Genomic DNA, 15187 nt, shown 5'->3' with positions numbered 1-15187 from the left:
CAGGCCAGGCCACTCCAGCGCCTCCTTGTCTTTCCCCCTTCTCCCAGGGCCAAGTTCCCACGAACCTCCCAACCACGAAAGGAAGACTCTCCCAATCGTGTAGCTATCTTTCACTTGGGTAGGGTGGGGGGGAGCAGAAATCTAAGGGAACAACAAAGTCATCCAAAATTCTTCAGCAAGGGCTGACTTAATCAGCTTGTAAGTAAGTTCTGTTTTGTCTTAATGCATACAGGCCAAATCTTGATCACCCCGGTTTTCTCCCAAAGTGCGAACAGATGGGCCAATGCTCTGCGTCTTCAGGTAGTTTCTGTGTTCCCCTAAATGTGACCTTTTCAGCCACCTAAACCCCATTCAGCACTGCATAAAAGGGTGCCCTTCGGACTCAGAACTCTGAACCTCAACAGTCCTACTGCTCCAGGAGTGGGGGAAAAATAAGACCCCTGAACCTCGAGCAAGGAACCCGGCTGCTGCCCAGGTGCCTGCGACAGTAATCCCAACCGAATGTCACTCATGCAAACACGCACCGAGAGGGGTGAGCCAGCCTTCCTCCCCAGGTGTCCGGAGTCCCCGGAGTGCACAAGTCTCACGGGCAAGAATAAGAACCTTCACGGCACCCCTGTGTAGACAGCAAAAGGCGGGACGCCACCCCACTGCCCACCCTCGGGAGAGTGGATCCATAAATGGGGACACGTTCCAGCAGCGGAGCCCTCCACAGCAGGGATGAAGATCACAGCGCCACTAGTCACAGTCCGGACGAATGTCATAGTCTTTACTATAGGACCCCATTTCTGCAAAGTTCAAAACCAGGCAAGACGAGTCAGAAGGGATGAGGAGTGAGCAGTGGTTACCTTGGGAAGCCACAAGGAGCCTTCTGGGAGCTGGGCGTGTTCTGCAGCTTGACCCGGACATAATTTATATGGCTGCTGACAGATGTCAAAACCCACTGTGCTGGAGGGCTAAGACCCGTGTACTTGACCCTACACAAGCTAACCTTAAAAACTTTAAAAGTATAAATGCTTACCCATGAGCACCCTCTGTATGCTAATTCCCAAGGGTATCTCCAAGACACTGATCCCTTAAGAGCTTACAGGATGGTGGGGAAGAAAGTGATTTGGGGGAGGAGACAGAAAAAAACTGATTAAATGTAGGGTTTGGAGGTGGCTGGACCGGCGTCCAAATCCAGCTTCCTGCTGTGTGACCCGCACAGGACGGTGGCCCCATTTCCCCATCTCTAAGTGGGAGTCACAGCAGCCGCCCCTCACGGGCTCTGGTGAGGACGCAGGGAAAGGACTCGCTTGGCGCACTTGTGCCTGAGGCTGGGCCCACCAAGCTCCCCACGGGTGTTTGATGTGACCCAGGCCCGGCCGCTGATGGCTCCCAATCTCGCAGGGACTTCCTCAAGGAGCCGCAGCAGGGATCAGACTCATAGGACACAGTGTAGACGGCTCTGTGCCAGCGGAGAGAAGCCAACAGAAAAGCCGTGGGGGTCAGAGGGCCCTTGCAGGGGTGGAAACTGACCTGGGCCTTGCAACGCAGACAGGACCGCTGGCTCCGCAGGGAAAGGCCAGCAGGGAGAGGGGCCTGTGGGAGCCGAAGCAGGGAGGCAGGAAGTCAAGGAGGCACATGGAAGAAAAGGCAATGACTCGACTGTGGCTTAAGGAGGGGCCTGGGGCACCCGGATCGCTCAGTCAGAAGAGTCCAAGACTCTTGATCTCGAGGTTGGGCGGTCGAGCCCATGTTGGGTGCATTTTATTTAAAAAATAAAATCTTAAGGAAAAGGAAAGCAGAAGAAGGGATCTGGGAAAGAGGGCCTAGAATGCCCAGGGCTGAGTTGGACTTTATTTTGCTGTCAATGGGGAAGCCCTGGGGATCAGAGGTCGGGAAGTGAGCATCTCCAAGCAAGGATTTAAAACGACGAGCCAGGGGGCGCCTGGGTGGCTCAGTGGGTTGGGCCTCTGCCTTCAGCTCGGGTCATGATCTCAGGGTCCTGGAATCGAGTCCCGCATCGGGCTCTCTGCTCAGCGGGGAGCCTGCTTTCCTCTCTCTCTCTGCCTGCTGCTCTGCCTACTTGTGATCTCTCTCTCTATCAAATAAATAAATAAAATCTTCTTTAAAAAAAAAACGACAAAAAAACGATGAGCTGGCTGATGGCCGTATTTCAGAAGAAGGGGATGACTACTTTCTGCAGGGCTGGGGGTCTTTTCACCAAGAAACACCCAAACCTTCACACCTGGTCCCCTCTGTGAGACCCCAGCATGCATTTTTGTCTGTTTTTTAAGTAAACACTATGTCCAACGTGGGGCTTGGACTCAGGACCCTGAGACCAGGAGTCACATGCTCTCCAGACTGAGTCAGCCAGGCGCCCCTAAGCACACATTTTTTATTAGATGCTGGCAGGGGCCTCAGTGAGGCTGGCAGGTCCTTGAAGGAATGGCCTTCTTGTGCTGGGTGAGATAAAAGGATACATTCCTACGGTTCTTTTTTACTTAATTTTATTTATGTATTTATGTATTTATTTTTTAAAGATTTTATTTATTTACTTGAGAGAGAGAGCATGAGAGGGGAGAGGGTCAGAGGGAGAAGCAGACTCCCTTCTGAGCAGGGAGCCCAATGCAGGACTCAAGCCCAGGACTCCACGATCATGACCTGAGCTGAAAGCAGTTGCTTAACCTACTGAGCCACCAAGGCACCCCGTTATTTCTATTTTGAAAAGATCAGATAGCCCCACGATTTGGCACTCAGACGGTCAAAGGGTCTCTGGTAAAGAGCCTCCCAGCACCAGCCCCATCTCAGAGGCACCACAACAGCCGACTTCCCACAGGCCCCCGAGACCCTGCATGCACACGTGAGCACACGCACTTTCCCTTTATACCCACGGAGGCACACCACACTATCCTGCACCTGCTTCTTTTTTTTTTTAAGATTTTATTTATTTATTTCACAGAGAGGCAGGCAGAGAGGGGTGGGGAGCAGGCTCCCTGCCAAGCAGAGAGCCCGACTTGGGGCTCGATCCCAGGACCCTGAGATCATGACCTGAGCCGAAGGCAGAGGCTTAACCCACTGAGCCACCCAGGCGCCCCCTTTTTTAAAGATTTTATTTATTCATCCTGAGAGAGCGCGCACGAGAGAACACAAGCCAGTGGGAGGAGCGGCCGGCAGAGGAAGAAGCAGAATCCCAGCGGAGCAGGGAGCCCGATGTGGGACCCACCCCAGGACGCCAGGAACATGACCTAAGCTGACGGCAGACGCTCACCCGACGGAGCCACCCAGGCGCCCCCCCCCCCCCGCACCCTCCTCTCTCACAGTAATCCATCTCGGCGACTGCTCCGTATCTGGGCATGGAGCTTCTCCCTTATTTCCCAGAGCTGCACAGTACTCCATGGTCCACACGGAGCATAACTTGTTCCTGGGTCCCAGCAGATGGACATGACATTCTTGCCAATCTTTTTCCTAGCACAAATAAGGCAGCAATGACTAACCTTCAAACAAACTATTTTACACGGATTAAAACGTCTGTAGGATGAAATCCTAGAAGTCCAACCATTGGGTCAAAGTGCACAAGTGTCTCTAATTTTGAAAATGTTGCCAGACAGACAGGACACGTTTAAATCCTCATCCAAGGGGCACCTGGGGGGCTCAGTCCGTTGAGCGTCTGCCTTCAGCTTGGGTCACGATCACGGGGTCCTGGGACCGAGCCCCACATCAGGTTCCCTGCTCAGCGGGCAAGTCTGCTTCTCCTTCTCTCTCTGTCCCCTACTCGTGTTCTCTCTCGGGGCACGTGCTCGCTCTCAAATAAATAAAATCTTAAAAAAAAAATTGTCTTCTAAGAAATAAGCTTAATTATTAGGAATACTGACAACATGTAGTTTTTAAGAGTGCCCAGATGAAGAAACAGTAGAGCAAAGCCTGTTCAGCAGAGAGCACGGGGTCCGGAGTTGGTTCTGGACCTGTGCCAGCCCCCACTCACCCAGCCCGAGTCCACTTGGACTTCCTCATCCCTGAGCAAAGGGCCAGACCTGCTCAGCCCTCAGCCCTTCCCAGAGCAGATAGGCCCTGATGCCCTTGGTCCCAGGACACGTGGAAGGATGGACTGTGACCAGAGTCACCACAACACCCAGCCATAATTGGTCTCCCTGGGCATCGGAGCCAGGGTCCAGGGGAGGGGCAGGCTACAAGGTACACACACCAGAGGCAGGCCGGGCATGGTGGGGGGTGGGGAGGCGCAGGAGAGCGGAGCCCCAGAGGACCCGGCGTTTCCAGTTTGGCCATCCCAAACCAGTGAGAGGCACCTCCTGCTGTTTCCCCTGCAGAGGCTGCCGGGACACCAGAGCCACACAAGACGCACTCATGCTCTACGACATTCATGGCCACGTCCACTGCGAACCCGTTACATAACGTGCGCGCCTGACCGCGGTGGCCACCCACATCTCGCTCTTCAAGTGGGCAGCCGGTGGAGGATGGAGCCAGGCCTCTGGATGCCTAGCATCCTCCCTGCGAGGACAGCTGCATAAACACAGCCGGCAGGGCAGGGCTTCCTCCCACCTCTACAGACCCAGCTCAACAACAGAGAACTGGAAATGCCATGGTCTTCGGCCCCCAACAGAAGAGATGCCTCTCCGCCAACCAAAGACAGCTTTTGAGAGGAAGAACCTTCACCAACCTTCCTATTGCCAGCCCAGGTTTCGCGCCAGTGGACTGGAGGGCTAGGAACGCCTATCAACCAAATCACACCTGAATGCACTGAGGTTATCCGTATTCAAATTTTTCTAACAAAAGCACAGTGCCCGCCACCTGGGTGGCTCAGTCGGTTAGGTACCTGCCTTTGGCTCAGGTCACAACACCAGGGTCCTGGGATCGAGCCCCAAGTTGGGCTCCCTGCTCAGCGGGAATCTGCTTCTCCCTCTGCCTCTGTCCCTCCCTCTGCTTGCTTACTCTCTCTCTAAAATAAATAAATAAAATCTTCAAAAAAAAAAAAAAAGGCACAGTGCATCAACTTTCCTTTGTTTGGTGAGTCTAAATTCTCACGTGTATTATTTGTTTAAAATCCACAAATGCCTCCCTGCCTCCACGCACCGACCTGTGCGTGTGGTCAAGGCAGGTCCCCTGCTTGGGAAGCCTTCCCCTCACTGTTCCACCTGCCAACCTCCACTGATCATCGGAGCCCCCGGCTCAGCCCGCGCCTCCCTCAGGGAGCACCCCCCACCCCACCCCGGCAGCTTCCACCTGATCCCCTACAAGCACATTTCTACCTGCTGGGTGTGGGGAGGTGGGACTGCAGGCTCCGAGGGCAGGGAGGCCGTTCAGAGCAAAGGCGCAGGATTCAAAGTAAAAAACCAGCGAGCTTCCTTCCATCGGCTCTCAGGCCAGTTCACTGTTCTGAGCCTGTCTATCCAGTGACGAAACAGGCAAGATAATCCCAAGGCTCCAGGGCCACTGGGAGGATTAAATGAAACCGTTTATGTGAAATGTAATTTGCAAACTGTAAAGCCCTATACAAATTCTGGTGAGGATCAGTAATATTGGTATTAATTAATATATTAATCTCAGTTGATGCTAATATCCTCACAATTCCCTTCACCGGCACCCATCGCTGTGCCTTGCAGGCGCCCAAAATGATCATCGACCGAATCCCAGATTCCGCGTGTTCGAGATGGAAGAGAAAACAGAGGCACTACAGGCAAAGGCCAGGGGGGCTCTGCCAGCGGCCACCACAGCAGCAGCGGTGGGGTGAGCCCCTTCTCCCTCAGAGCCTTCCTGTGAATGGTGACCCAGAGGGCTTTGGGGAGCAGCACCGCCCAGCAGAACGGAGGTCCTCGGCCACCTGCCAGCAGGCACAGGAGAAAAATAAAGGTAGGCAACCCCACAACGTCCTCCAGTGGGTCCGCTGTCTGATGTGAAAATCCTGCGGGGTGACAGATGCAGCCGCTTCTGGGGGTCTCACCCCACCGCTCTGTTGAGGTGGGGGTGCCAGGGACCTAGGACCACCCACCGTCGCAGGCACAAGAGTCCACAGATCACGGGTCCCCAGCCAGGAGACCTGGGTCTTCGGGAGGACTGCCAAACAAAATTTCAGGTTGGAAAAGAAAAGACACACACACGCACACACAAATACACACCCCTTCATCCATGTTCACGTGACCTGCCCTGACTCTACACCAGGCCCCCCCCCACTTGAGGAGCTCAAGGCTCTAGAACCAGGGGCCTCACTGAGCCTTGCAGCACCCAGGGGGCGAGCAGAGACGCTAGAGGTAGCCCCAGCAGTGGCAAGCCCCTTGCCCAAGGTTACCACCCTGGCTCTCTGACTTCCACACAGTTCTCTGCTGCTGCTCACGGCCATGATGCCATCTCGCAAAAAGGTTGGGGACGCCATCTTTCCCACAGAGAGCGGAAATACAGCACCAGGGGCCCTGGTTTTTAACTTGTGTGACTCTTTCGTGGCTAACTTAAATGTCACGGGGAAATGCTTATGACCTGGTGTTACGTGAACAATGAGATAATGCAGGATCGTACCTAGAAAGAAAAGACGCCCACGTCAACCACCATTATTTCTTGGTTATGAAACTGGGGGTGATTTTTAGTCTTACCCACCAACCTTCTATGTTCCAAGTTCACTACAATCAACGCGTCCTATTTTCCAAAGCAGAAAAGCCTATTGTTTTTCAAAGACCCATCAACCCTGCAAACTTTCCATTAAACACTCAATTACTCGTGTGTGACTTTCTAAAACACAGCAGAGCTGGAAGTGACGCGGGTCAGGCACAAAGGTTTTCTGGGTGGGATCTTCCCCCTCTGGCTTCCGTCCCAGCAGGGAAGGAAAAGGAGTGACTGTGGGGCTTCCTGCCTCTCAGAACAGGCCCAAGACCTCCCAGGCCCCAGGCTGTCCTAGATGCCCCATGGGCTCCTGGTGGAAGCTCCAGCTCTCATCGACAGTCCTGGTCCGATTAATCCTGGCCTTACTATCCGTCACTGCTCAAGGATACCTCCAGCTTTATCCCGAGTGGCAATGACATTCACCTAGCCGTTCATTTGTGTCATCGAAAACTATTTCAACACCTACGCTGTGCAAGGTGTCGCGCCAGACAGGGAGCCATCGGTAACCCAAGAAACTGGAAACGACCAACCAGAGGCCGCATGTCATCCTTCCAAGTTCTGTCCTCACACAGCGTTTCCGCTCCAAGGACAGCAGCAGAAATGTGAACAAGGGCTTCCTGGGTGTGCAGCCTAATTCCAGCACCCCGCCCCCCACCCCCTGCCCTGCTGTGGTGCTCCCCCCGCTCCTCCCCGCCGGGTCCCGAGGCAAAGTGGGGTGCAGGAATGAGTCCCTGCAGAGAACGCTGGTGGCTTAGCTGCACTGCCCTCAGGCCCCTGCGCTGGATCCCAGGGGGCAAGAGGTGGAGACGAAGGGGCAGGAACATGAGAAAACCCCAAACTATGAGACCGTCCAGTTCTCTCAACAGCCCCCTCCCACTCTACTTCTTCCCCTTCCTGTGTCCTCTTTGAGGTGAGAAGATCCTATCTGATTAACATTCACCGAGAGTCCACGGGGTGAAGACTGGATGCCACATAATTTTATAGACAAGAACTCGGACATTGGCTTTGCACATGCTGTTCCCTCTGCCTGGAACCTGCTCCCTCCCCTTCTGCACGGTTAACAGCGTCAATGTTGTCTCCTCAGAAAACTGCCTGGCTGGGCAGGAATGCCCTGATGTTCCCTGAGGGGGCCCACGACAAGTGTCATTGCTCCTGGGTCTGTGGTCTCTCTCCCCAGCAGGACTCGGCTCCGCGAGGGCTGCTCCCTGTACTGTCCAACACACAGACAAGGCTGACATCTCTTCTTCTTCTTTTTTTTCAGATAGGTTTTTCCTTAAGTAGACTCCACACCAAATGTGGGGTTTGAACTCAAGACCCCGAGATCAAGAGGCATCTATATGCTCTACCAACTGAGCCAGCCGCAGCCACGCTTCTGTCTTGAATACACTGAAAGGCCTCCAGTGGAACGGTAGAAGGCAGCGCTCTCCGAGCATGTGGCGGGTGCTGTGCTGAGCTCCACGAGGATGTGAGGTCACGATGGCTGAGTGACGGCCACACTATTATTATTCCCATTTTCCAGATGTAGGAAATTGCATCATTTCCCCCCGATTTTTAAAGAATGGAAACTAGAACCCAGCAAGCAACTTGCCCAAGGCCACAGGGCTAAAAAGAGAGTGAGGTTTCCCGATTCTCTCTCTCTCCAGGCCGCCAGGACGGGTGGACCCCTTATCTTGGGCTGACCCCTTATCTCCCGCTCTCCCCAGGGCCCAAAGGCCCGTTTCTTTCTCCTGCTGCTGGTGACCCTTTGTCCCCTTCCTGAGTCAGCCTCCTTTCCCGATTCAGCAATCTTCCGACTCCTCCCCTCCTGTCCTGCACCTCGAGCTCCCACACCTGATCTGGATGTCTCGAGCAAGGACCCCTCGTCTTTCAGCCCTGTGGCCCAGTGCCTGGAGCAGCTGCGCAAATGACGCCCGTGGACACCCAGCAAAGCAGGCCTGGAGAGCAGACAGCTCCCCAGGGAACTCACATGTGGGATCTGTGGTTAAACCCAGATTCCCAGGCTCCAGCTCCTGCTCCGTCCCTACTCCCCTCTGCTTGTATTTACAGCGCTGAGTGTGGGGGGCTGTGGGGGACGCAGAGCCACCACAGCTCTCAACAGGGAAAGGCAGCCCACGCTCATGCCCGACCTATGATCCACAGCACAGGAAGTTGGTGAGGTCCCACAGGACCCAGGAGGGCCAGGAAGAAGGCAGGTCCCGTTCAGTGGAGTCAACTTCAAAGCCAGCCCCAAGCCAGTTCAAGGGCAGAACCCACGACAATGACCACGGTGGGCTCCAGAGGCCAGTCCTGGGTCACACGGGGTGGTCAAAACCAGAAGCTGCTGGAAGAAGAAAAGGGAAAGGCAACAGGGCCTAAAAAATATGGCTGTGGGAAAAGCGTCTTGAGGGAGAGCAAAAAGGAGAGTAGGAGAGAGGCCTGTGCACGAATATGCGAAGGAGAAGAGATGGTAATGCTGTCCCATATGCCTGTGACACATGGCTGACCTCAATTCTATTTTGAAACCTTCAGGAGCTCCCTGTTGACCACGCTGGGGTCAAGTTCAAAGTCCTTAGCAAGGCCTTCAAAGATCTTCATGCCCGGGGCCCAGTGCAGCCGGGTCTGGGAGGTGAAGTATCTCGGGCCTCTCTGCAGCCCTGCCCAGGGTTTCTCATCCTTCCCAGCATAAGGCACTTCGCTTCTAGGAAGACTTCTGGGCCACCCTGGGAAGAGCGGGGAGGAGGGGCACGGGCTCTGGGGTCAGACCCTCTAATTCAGGGCTCAACTCCACCAACTGCCTCCACTTGAATCTGCTAGGCTGACTGCAAAGCAGGAAGGTAAGGATTCCCACCTCACCAGGTGGTGCGGGATGAAACACAGTCATTCATCAGAGCACTGTGAGCTGTGCCTGGCACACAGTAAGTGCTTAATAAACAAGCTGTTGTTCCTATTGTCCTCTGCACCCCTGTAGGGCCTCTGTTCCAACCACAAGTAGAGCACTGTCTTGCCCATAGTCGGTACACACTGGACTCCCCCAGCCAACCACGGCCTTTTAGAAGGCACCACCCGTCACTCAGGACCCGGTCCCCTGAGGCCTAGCATGGAGCCTGGCACACAGTAGGACTTCACCAAGTCACACAGAGCTCTCCCAGGGCCCAGCTGCTGGCCTTCCACAACTCGCACACCAATTCCCCAGGCTAAAGGCCCAGCGGAGTGAGAAGGGCATTGGCTGTTACTGGGTTTCAAAACAATGAAGGGCTGCGCTTTCTGCCCTACTGAGGCTGTTTCCACTCTGGGGAATCTACAGGGCGAAATGAGCACAGCAGGGACTGGAAATAGCGCTCAGCCCCTCTCAGGGAGAGCGCTGGGCTGGCCCGCCAGAAACCAGGAGCGAAACCTCAAAGGCAATGGGGGAGCAAACAGCCTCCCCTTGGAAGCCCAAGCTCCACAGAACTGGGCCGACAGGAGTGAGATAACACCACTCGCGGCCATTCTGCTTTGCAGGTCTCCTTCCCGCCCATCTGGAGAGCTCTGAAGGGGCTCCTTCCCCCATCCCATGGAGGAGCAAACGAGAGAGAATACATCCAGAACATCCAGAATTCCAAGGGCTACATAAAGGCATCCCAGGTTGCCTACGGTCCCAAGGCCGGGGCCGGGGGGGGGGGGGGGGGGGGATGCGGCAAAGGGTTGGGAAGGTAGGAATTCACAGTGCCTTCTCTACCCACACAGGCTATTGGGCCCTCCTGTCCTGGTCACTGTCTACAGCCATCCATACCCTGGGAGGCCCTAGACCAGGCACCAGTTCCCATTCATCTTCAGACACCTGTGCCCCTAGCATGGCACCTGGCATGTGGATTGTTCAGTTACAAGGCAGCAAGATCTGGCAGCAAGAGAGGTCCTGGCTGGGGGAAGACTCTATCCCCACCCACCACGTGCCACAGACAAGTGAGTCATGTACTCGCTCTGGTCTCAGTTTCCTCAATTGCACACAGGGATGACAACAGCTTGGTACTCACACAGCCACTGAGAAAATTAACTGGGAAAACATGTGTGGTAAGCACCAAAGACAAATGCTCGTCATCCTTCAAGCTTCGGCTCAGCTGTCCCCACGTGTCAGAGTCTCTGCTGCCGGCTTGTGTTCCCCCTCTCCCAGCAGTGATCCCACACTGCACTCCCTCTACTGCTTTATATTTTTTACATCGTTGTGATTTCCCCCCTTCCCCCGACCTGAGAATTCCCGGAAGCCAGGGGCACTGTGAGTTTGTGTCCAAGTGACAAAACGGGCACACAGGTCGGGCTGCTGGGGCCCTCCCACCCCGTGGTCCCAGCACTGACACACACAGCACCCTCTGACGGGATATCCCAAAGTGCGGAGCTGAGGGGGCCTAAGCTTGCTGAAAAGGAACAGGGATGCTGCAGACACAACCTGGGAAGGGAGTCACCCCTCTGAGACCTGGGGCTCCTCTGCGGGCGCAGGTGAGCTCGGTGAGCTTGTTTGCCGGGCTGACTGCGCAGCACACAGGCCTCCAGGGCACAGATTGCTGAGGCTTTCCTTACATAAAGCACCCAGCAGCCAGATAAATAATACATGGCCTTCACCTCACACACAGGTAGCAGGCGTGCAAACACTTGCTTTGCGCCATGGTGCCCTGGGCGTGCAGGCACACCCATGCGTATGTGTATATGACACCTGGCCTCTGGTGACTCAGAGAGGCTATGATTTGGGAACAGATACCCAGGCCCACTCCCCAAGCCTGCCTTGCCATGGCAGGGAGTCAGCTAGCATCAGAACCAAGCAGTGTACCCAGAGAGAAAATGTACAACTCCGGGGATAGATACACATACCCTAAACCATCCTCTGCGGTCCCTTTCCAAACAAATGTCCTTTGGAGCCCCACCTTAGTCTCCGTGCCCCTCCAAGCAGCTGACTTGTACGCAAGGCGTGTGCACTCTGCATGCATGCATCCCCAAAGGCCTGGCCAGGCCAACCATCCTCCCAGATCCGAGCCGCCGGCACAGGGCACGGATGCCTCCCCCACTCGGTGGTGCCAGGCGCCAGCACACCCACCGGGCTCACACAATCCCCCTTGCAAAGGGCCTGTCCACCCGCCTTCCCTCTCCCCCAGCCACCCCCCACAGGCAGGTCCAATTACACTCTAGGAAAGAGCCTGCCACGTTGGCCAGGAGGGGGCCAAGGCACACCCACGAGCGGCCCCGCGACCCCGCAGGGCAGAGAAGGGGCGCAGGGCGGGACCGGCTGGGAGGCGGACGCCCCCTCCCTCCTCCACCAGGCCGGCCACCTTCGTGCCTTCCCCGCCCGGGGACCTAAGACCAACGCTACCAGTGGGGCACCCCCCCCCCCCGCGCGGGCCTCCCCAAAACAGAGCAGCCCCCCGCCCTCGGAAGCCCGCAGCTGCCCCCCTCAGGGCCTCTGGCGCGAGGCCGGCCGGGCCGGGTACCTCAAGAGCCCATGGCGGCGGCGGCAGCAGCGGTAGCGTGTGCGGACAGCGCGCGGCGGCCGGACTCTGCGGGCGGGGCGGGCGGGCGGCGCCGCAGCACCGGTGTTTCGCCGCCGCCGGCGGGTCCCGGGCCCAGCAGAGTGCTGCCGCGGCGCGCCTGCGCACTGAGCACGCCTCCGGGGAGGGCGGGGCGGCGAGCGCGCAGTTGAGATCACCCGCCTGGCCTTAAAGGGGCCGCACCCGAAACCCGCAGCCCGCCGCGAGGTGGTGGGAGCGACCTGGGTTCTCCCGCTGCTCGCTCTCAAACCCGCCAGGAGTCGTCGTCGCCCCCGCCTCAATTCGACTCCCCAACCGTAGCCACCACGGAGCTTCTGGGGGTGCACGGATCGAGTCCTGGGCTCCAAGGTCTGTCCCCGACACTCGCGAGCTCTCTGGCACTTCACTTTTCTTAACTCTAATTTCCTCCATTTGGGCCTGTTTTGAAGATGGAACAATACATCATGGCTACTTAACGAGTGAAGGATGCATGTGGAGTTGGGAAATTAATGTGTACCGAAGCGCTGTATGCAATCACGCGAGGTAAAATTGCAGAGCAGAGAAAGAGACTTCCTTCCCATTCCACTTAGGGGCGCTTCATTCTTGCCCCGCCTGTCTCTAGGCAGCCTAATGAGCAAAAAGTTTTTGGATGTCATTCAAGCTGCCTACTCCACTGCTGTTTGCCAGGTCCACACCTTAGCCAGGTTAACTGAAAAACAGAATCCAATCAAGTTCCGGCATTGGTGTGTTCCAGATCTCCAAATTTATTTATATCCGCTGCCCAGACTCCTCCCCTGAATTGTCTACTTAACACCGCATACTTGAGGTCCAGTAGGCATCCAAAGTCAATGTGCCTTCCAAACACATACAAACCTGCACCTTCACAGCCTTCCCCAACAGCGGTTGGCAACTCTGTCTTTCCAGTGCCCAGGTCGGAACTCCTGGAGTCATCCCTGAATCCCTCCTCCCACTTCTTTACCCACTGAAGCAGAAAATCCCTGGCTCTACCTGCAAAATGTATCTAGACTCTGATCTTCTCCACCCCATCTCCACTGCTAACACCCTCATCCAGCTTCTGCCAAGGATCACTGCAATATTCTTGTTATACACTGAATGCGCCCCCCCCCCCAATGCATTTGTTGAAATCCTAGCCCAATATGATGGTATTGGAGGTGGGGACTTTGGGATGTCATTCCGTCATGAGGATGCAGCCCTCATGAATGGGATTAGTGCCCTTATAAAAAGGATCCCAGAGAGCTGCCTAGCCTTTCTGCCATGTGAGAATAGAAGTGGTTGGCAATCTGTAACCCAGGAGAGGCGTCTTGTAGATCCCGATCATGCTGTCAGGCAACCTGATCTCAGACTTACAACCTCCAGAACTGTGAGAAATAAATTTCTGTTGTTGATAAACCACCCGGTCTATGGTAATCTGTTATAGCTTCCCAAACTGACCAAGATTATCACAACTGTTCACCTAACCCATTTCCTTTTTCCAACCTTGCCCAGGGCTATGTCAGGATTAGAGCCAGAGGAAGTCTTTTATTTTATTTTAAAAATTTTTAAAGAAAACAATATATTTATTGGGGCACCTGGGTGTCTCAGTGGGTTAAGCATTTGCCTTTGGCTCAGTTCATGATCCCAGGGTTCTAGGATGGAGTCACACATTGGGCTCCTAGCTCAGCTGGGAGTCTGCTTCTCCCTCTGCCTGCCCCTCCCCCAGCTTGTGCGCGCACGCGCGCTCTCTCTGACAAATAAATAAAAATAAAACCTTTAGGGCGCCTAGGTGGCTCAGTGGGTTAAGCCTCTGCCTTCTGCTCAGGTCCTGATCTCAGGGTCCTGGGATCGCCTCCCACATCAGGCTCTCTGCTCAGCAGGGAGCCTGCTTCCTCCTCTCTCTCTGCCTGCCTCTCTGCCTATTTGTTATCTCTCTCTGTCAAATAAATAAATAAAATATTTAAAAAAATAAAATAAAATAATATCTTTAAAAAACAAAACAACAACGACGAAAAACCTAAGTCAGAACATGGCAGTTTTTTGCTCAAAAACTTCCATCACTCCCCCATTTCACTCTGAGTAAACGCAAAAGTGTTTACAAATCCCTCCAAAGCCTTGCTTGATTTCGCATTCTACATACCCAGGCGTGTCTGACCTCATCCCCACCTCTCCTTTCCCTCTACCCCGACCTCTTGCTGTTCCTAGAACAACCCAAGCACCCTCTGCCTCAAATCCTTTGCACTGACTGTTCCATTTGCTAGGATCACTGTTCCCTTGGATACCGCAATGGTCCCTCCCTCACGTTCTTCAAGGATTTGTTCGAATATTCTCACTCCGTGAGGCCTTCCCTGGCCGCCCTTAGTAAAATTGTCAAGCCCCTCACATGTACTCCTGAGTCCCTGCTTCCCATGCCCTATTTTTCCCCTGTATCACTTAATCTCTACCATAATATATAGTTTACCTGTTTTTCCGTCTTCCATCAGTAGAACACAAGCCCTATGAGGACAAAGATATTTATTCTGTTTCCTGACGTAAGCCCAGTACTGAACACGGGGCTGGCACAAAGAACACACTCAGAGTATTCGTCACATTATGAATATCTTCTAGAAAGAGTCCTGTAGAAAACTTCTTTCCCAGCCTCAGACAAGAAATCCTCAGGGCAATCCCAACACACAGAACAAGCCTGGCAGTTGCATTAGGATCATCTGTTTACAACGTTCCAGCTCTCTGGGCAAAGTCCTTGTCCCAGCTTCACTATTTTTCATGCTTAGCATGGAAAGTTTACAAAACAGACACAATCCAACATCTACTGAGTGTTCAGGCCAAACCACACCCAAGTTCACGTTTTCAGCCCCTGCTCATCAAAGGTACTAACTCTTAGATCTCAACTTACAGAGGTCCTAGGCTGGCGGGGGCAGAGACAAGCGGTGGGTATTTTTAGGCTTGGATTGCCGAAAAGGGCTTCAAGACAGAAAGTTACCTGGCCTGAGTGACATGGCAGGTCAGCAGGGGGCACTAGGAGCCTTGGTTGTTTGCTCCCTGCCTTTCCTCATCCTCTCCCCCCAAGGCTTTCCAAAATACAGATCCAACATGGATCCTCTTTGTCCCCTCTCTGCTCCATGCAATTCCCC

General features: G+C 54.6%; 1 protein-coding gene across 5 annotated transcripts in view; it reads right to left on the bottom strand.

Annotated features, from left to right (window-relative positions):
* Window positions 1–14653, bottom strand: part of TMEM184B (transmembrane protein 184B) — a 46740-nt gene extending 32087 nt beyond the window's left edge. For 4 of the 5 annotated variants that reach the window (XM_046010590.1, XM_046010592.1, XM_046010594.1 and 1 more), the window contains exon 1: window positions 12027–12174. The gene's annotated coding sequence lies outside the window, so the exon portion shown is untranslated. Of the gene's footprint in view, window positions 1–12026; window positions 12175–14517 lie in introns of those variants that run through there. The other variant, XM_046010591.1, reaches the window with a different exon arrangement.
* Window positions 14654–15187: the final 534 nt, after the last annotated feature.

The sequence above is a fragment of the Meles meles genome, chromosome 7 (genome assembly GCF_922984935.1).
Source record: "Meles meles chromosome 7, mMelMel3.1 paternal haplotype, whole genome shotgun sequence".
NCBI lineage: Eukaryota > Metazoa > Chordata > Mammalia > Carnivora > Mustelidae > Meles > Meles meles.
The sequence above is the reverse complement of the archived record's forward strand: the minus strand, read 5'-3'. Positions and strand labels throughout refer to the sequence as shown.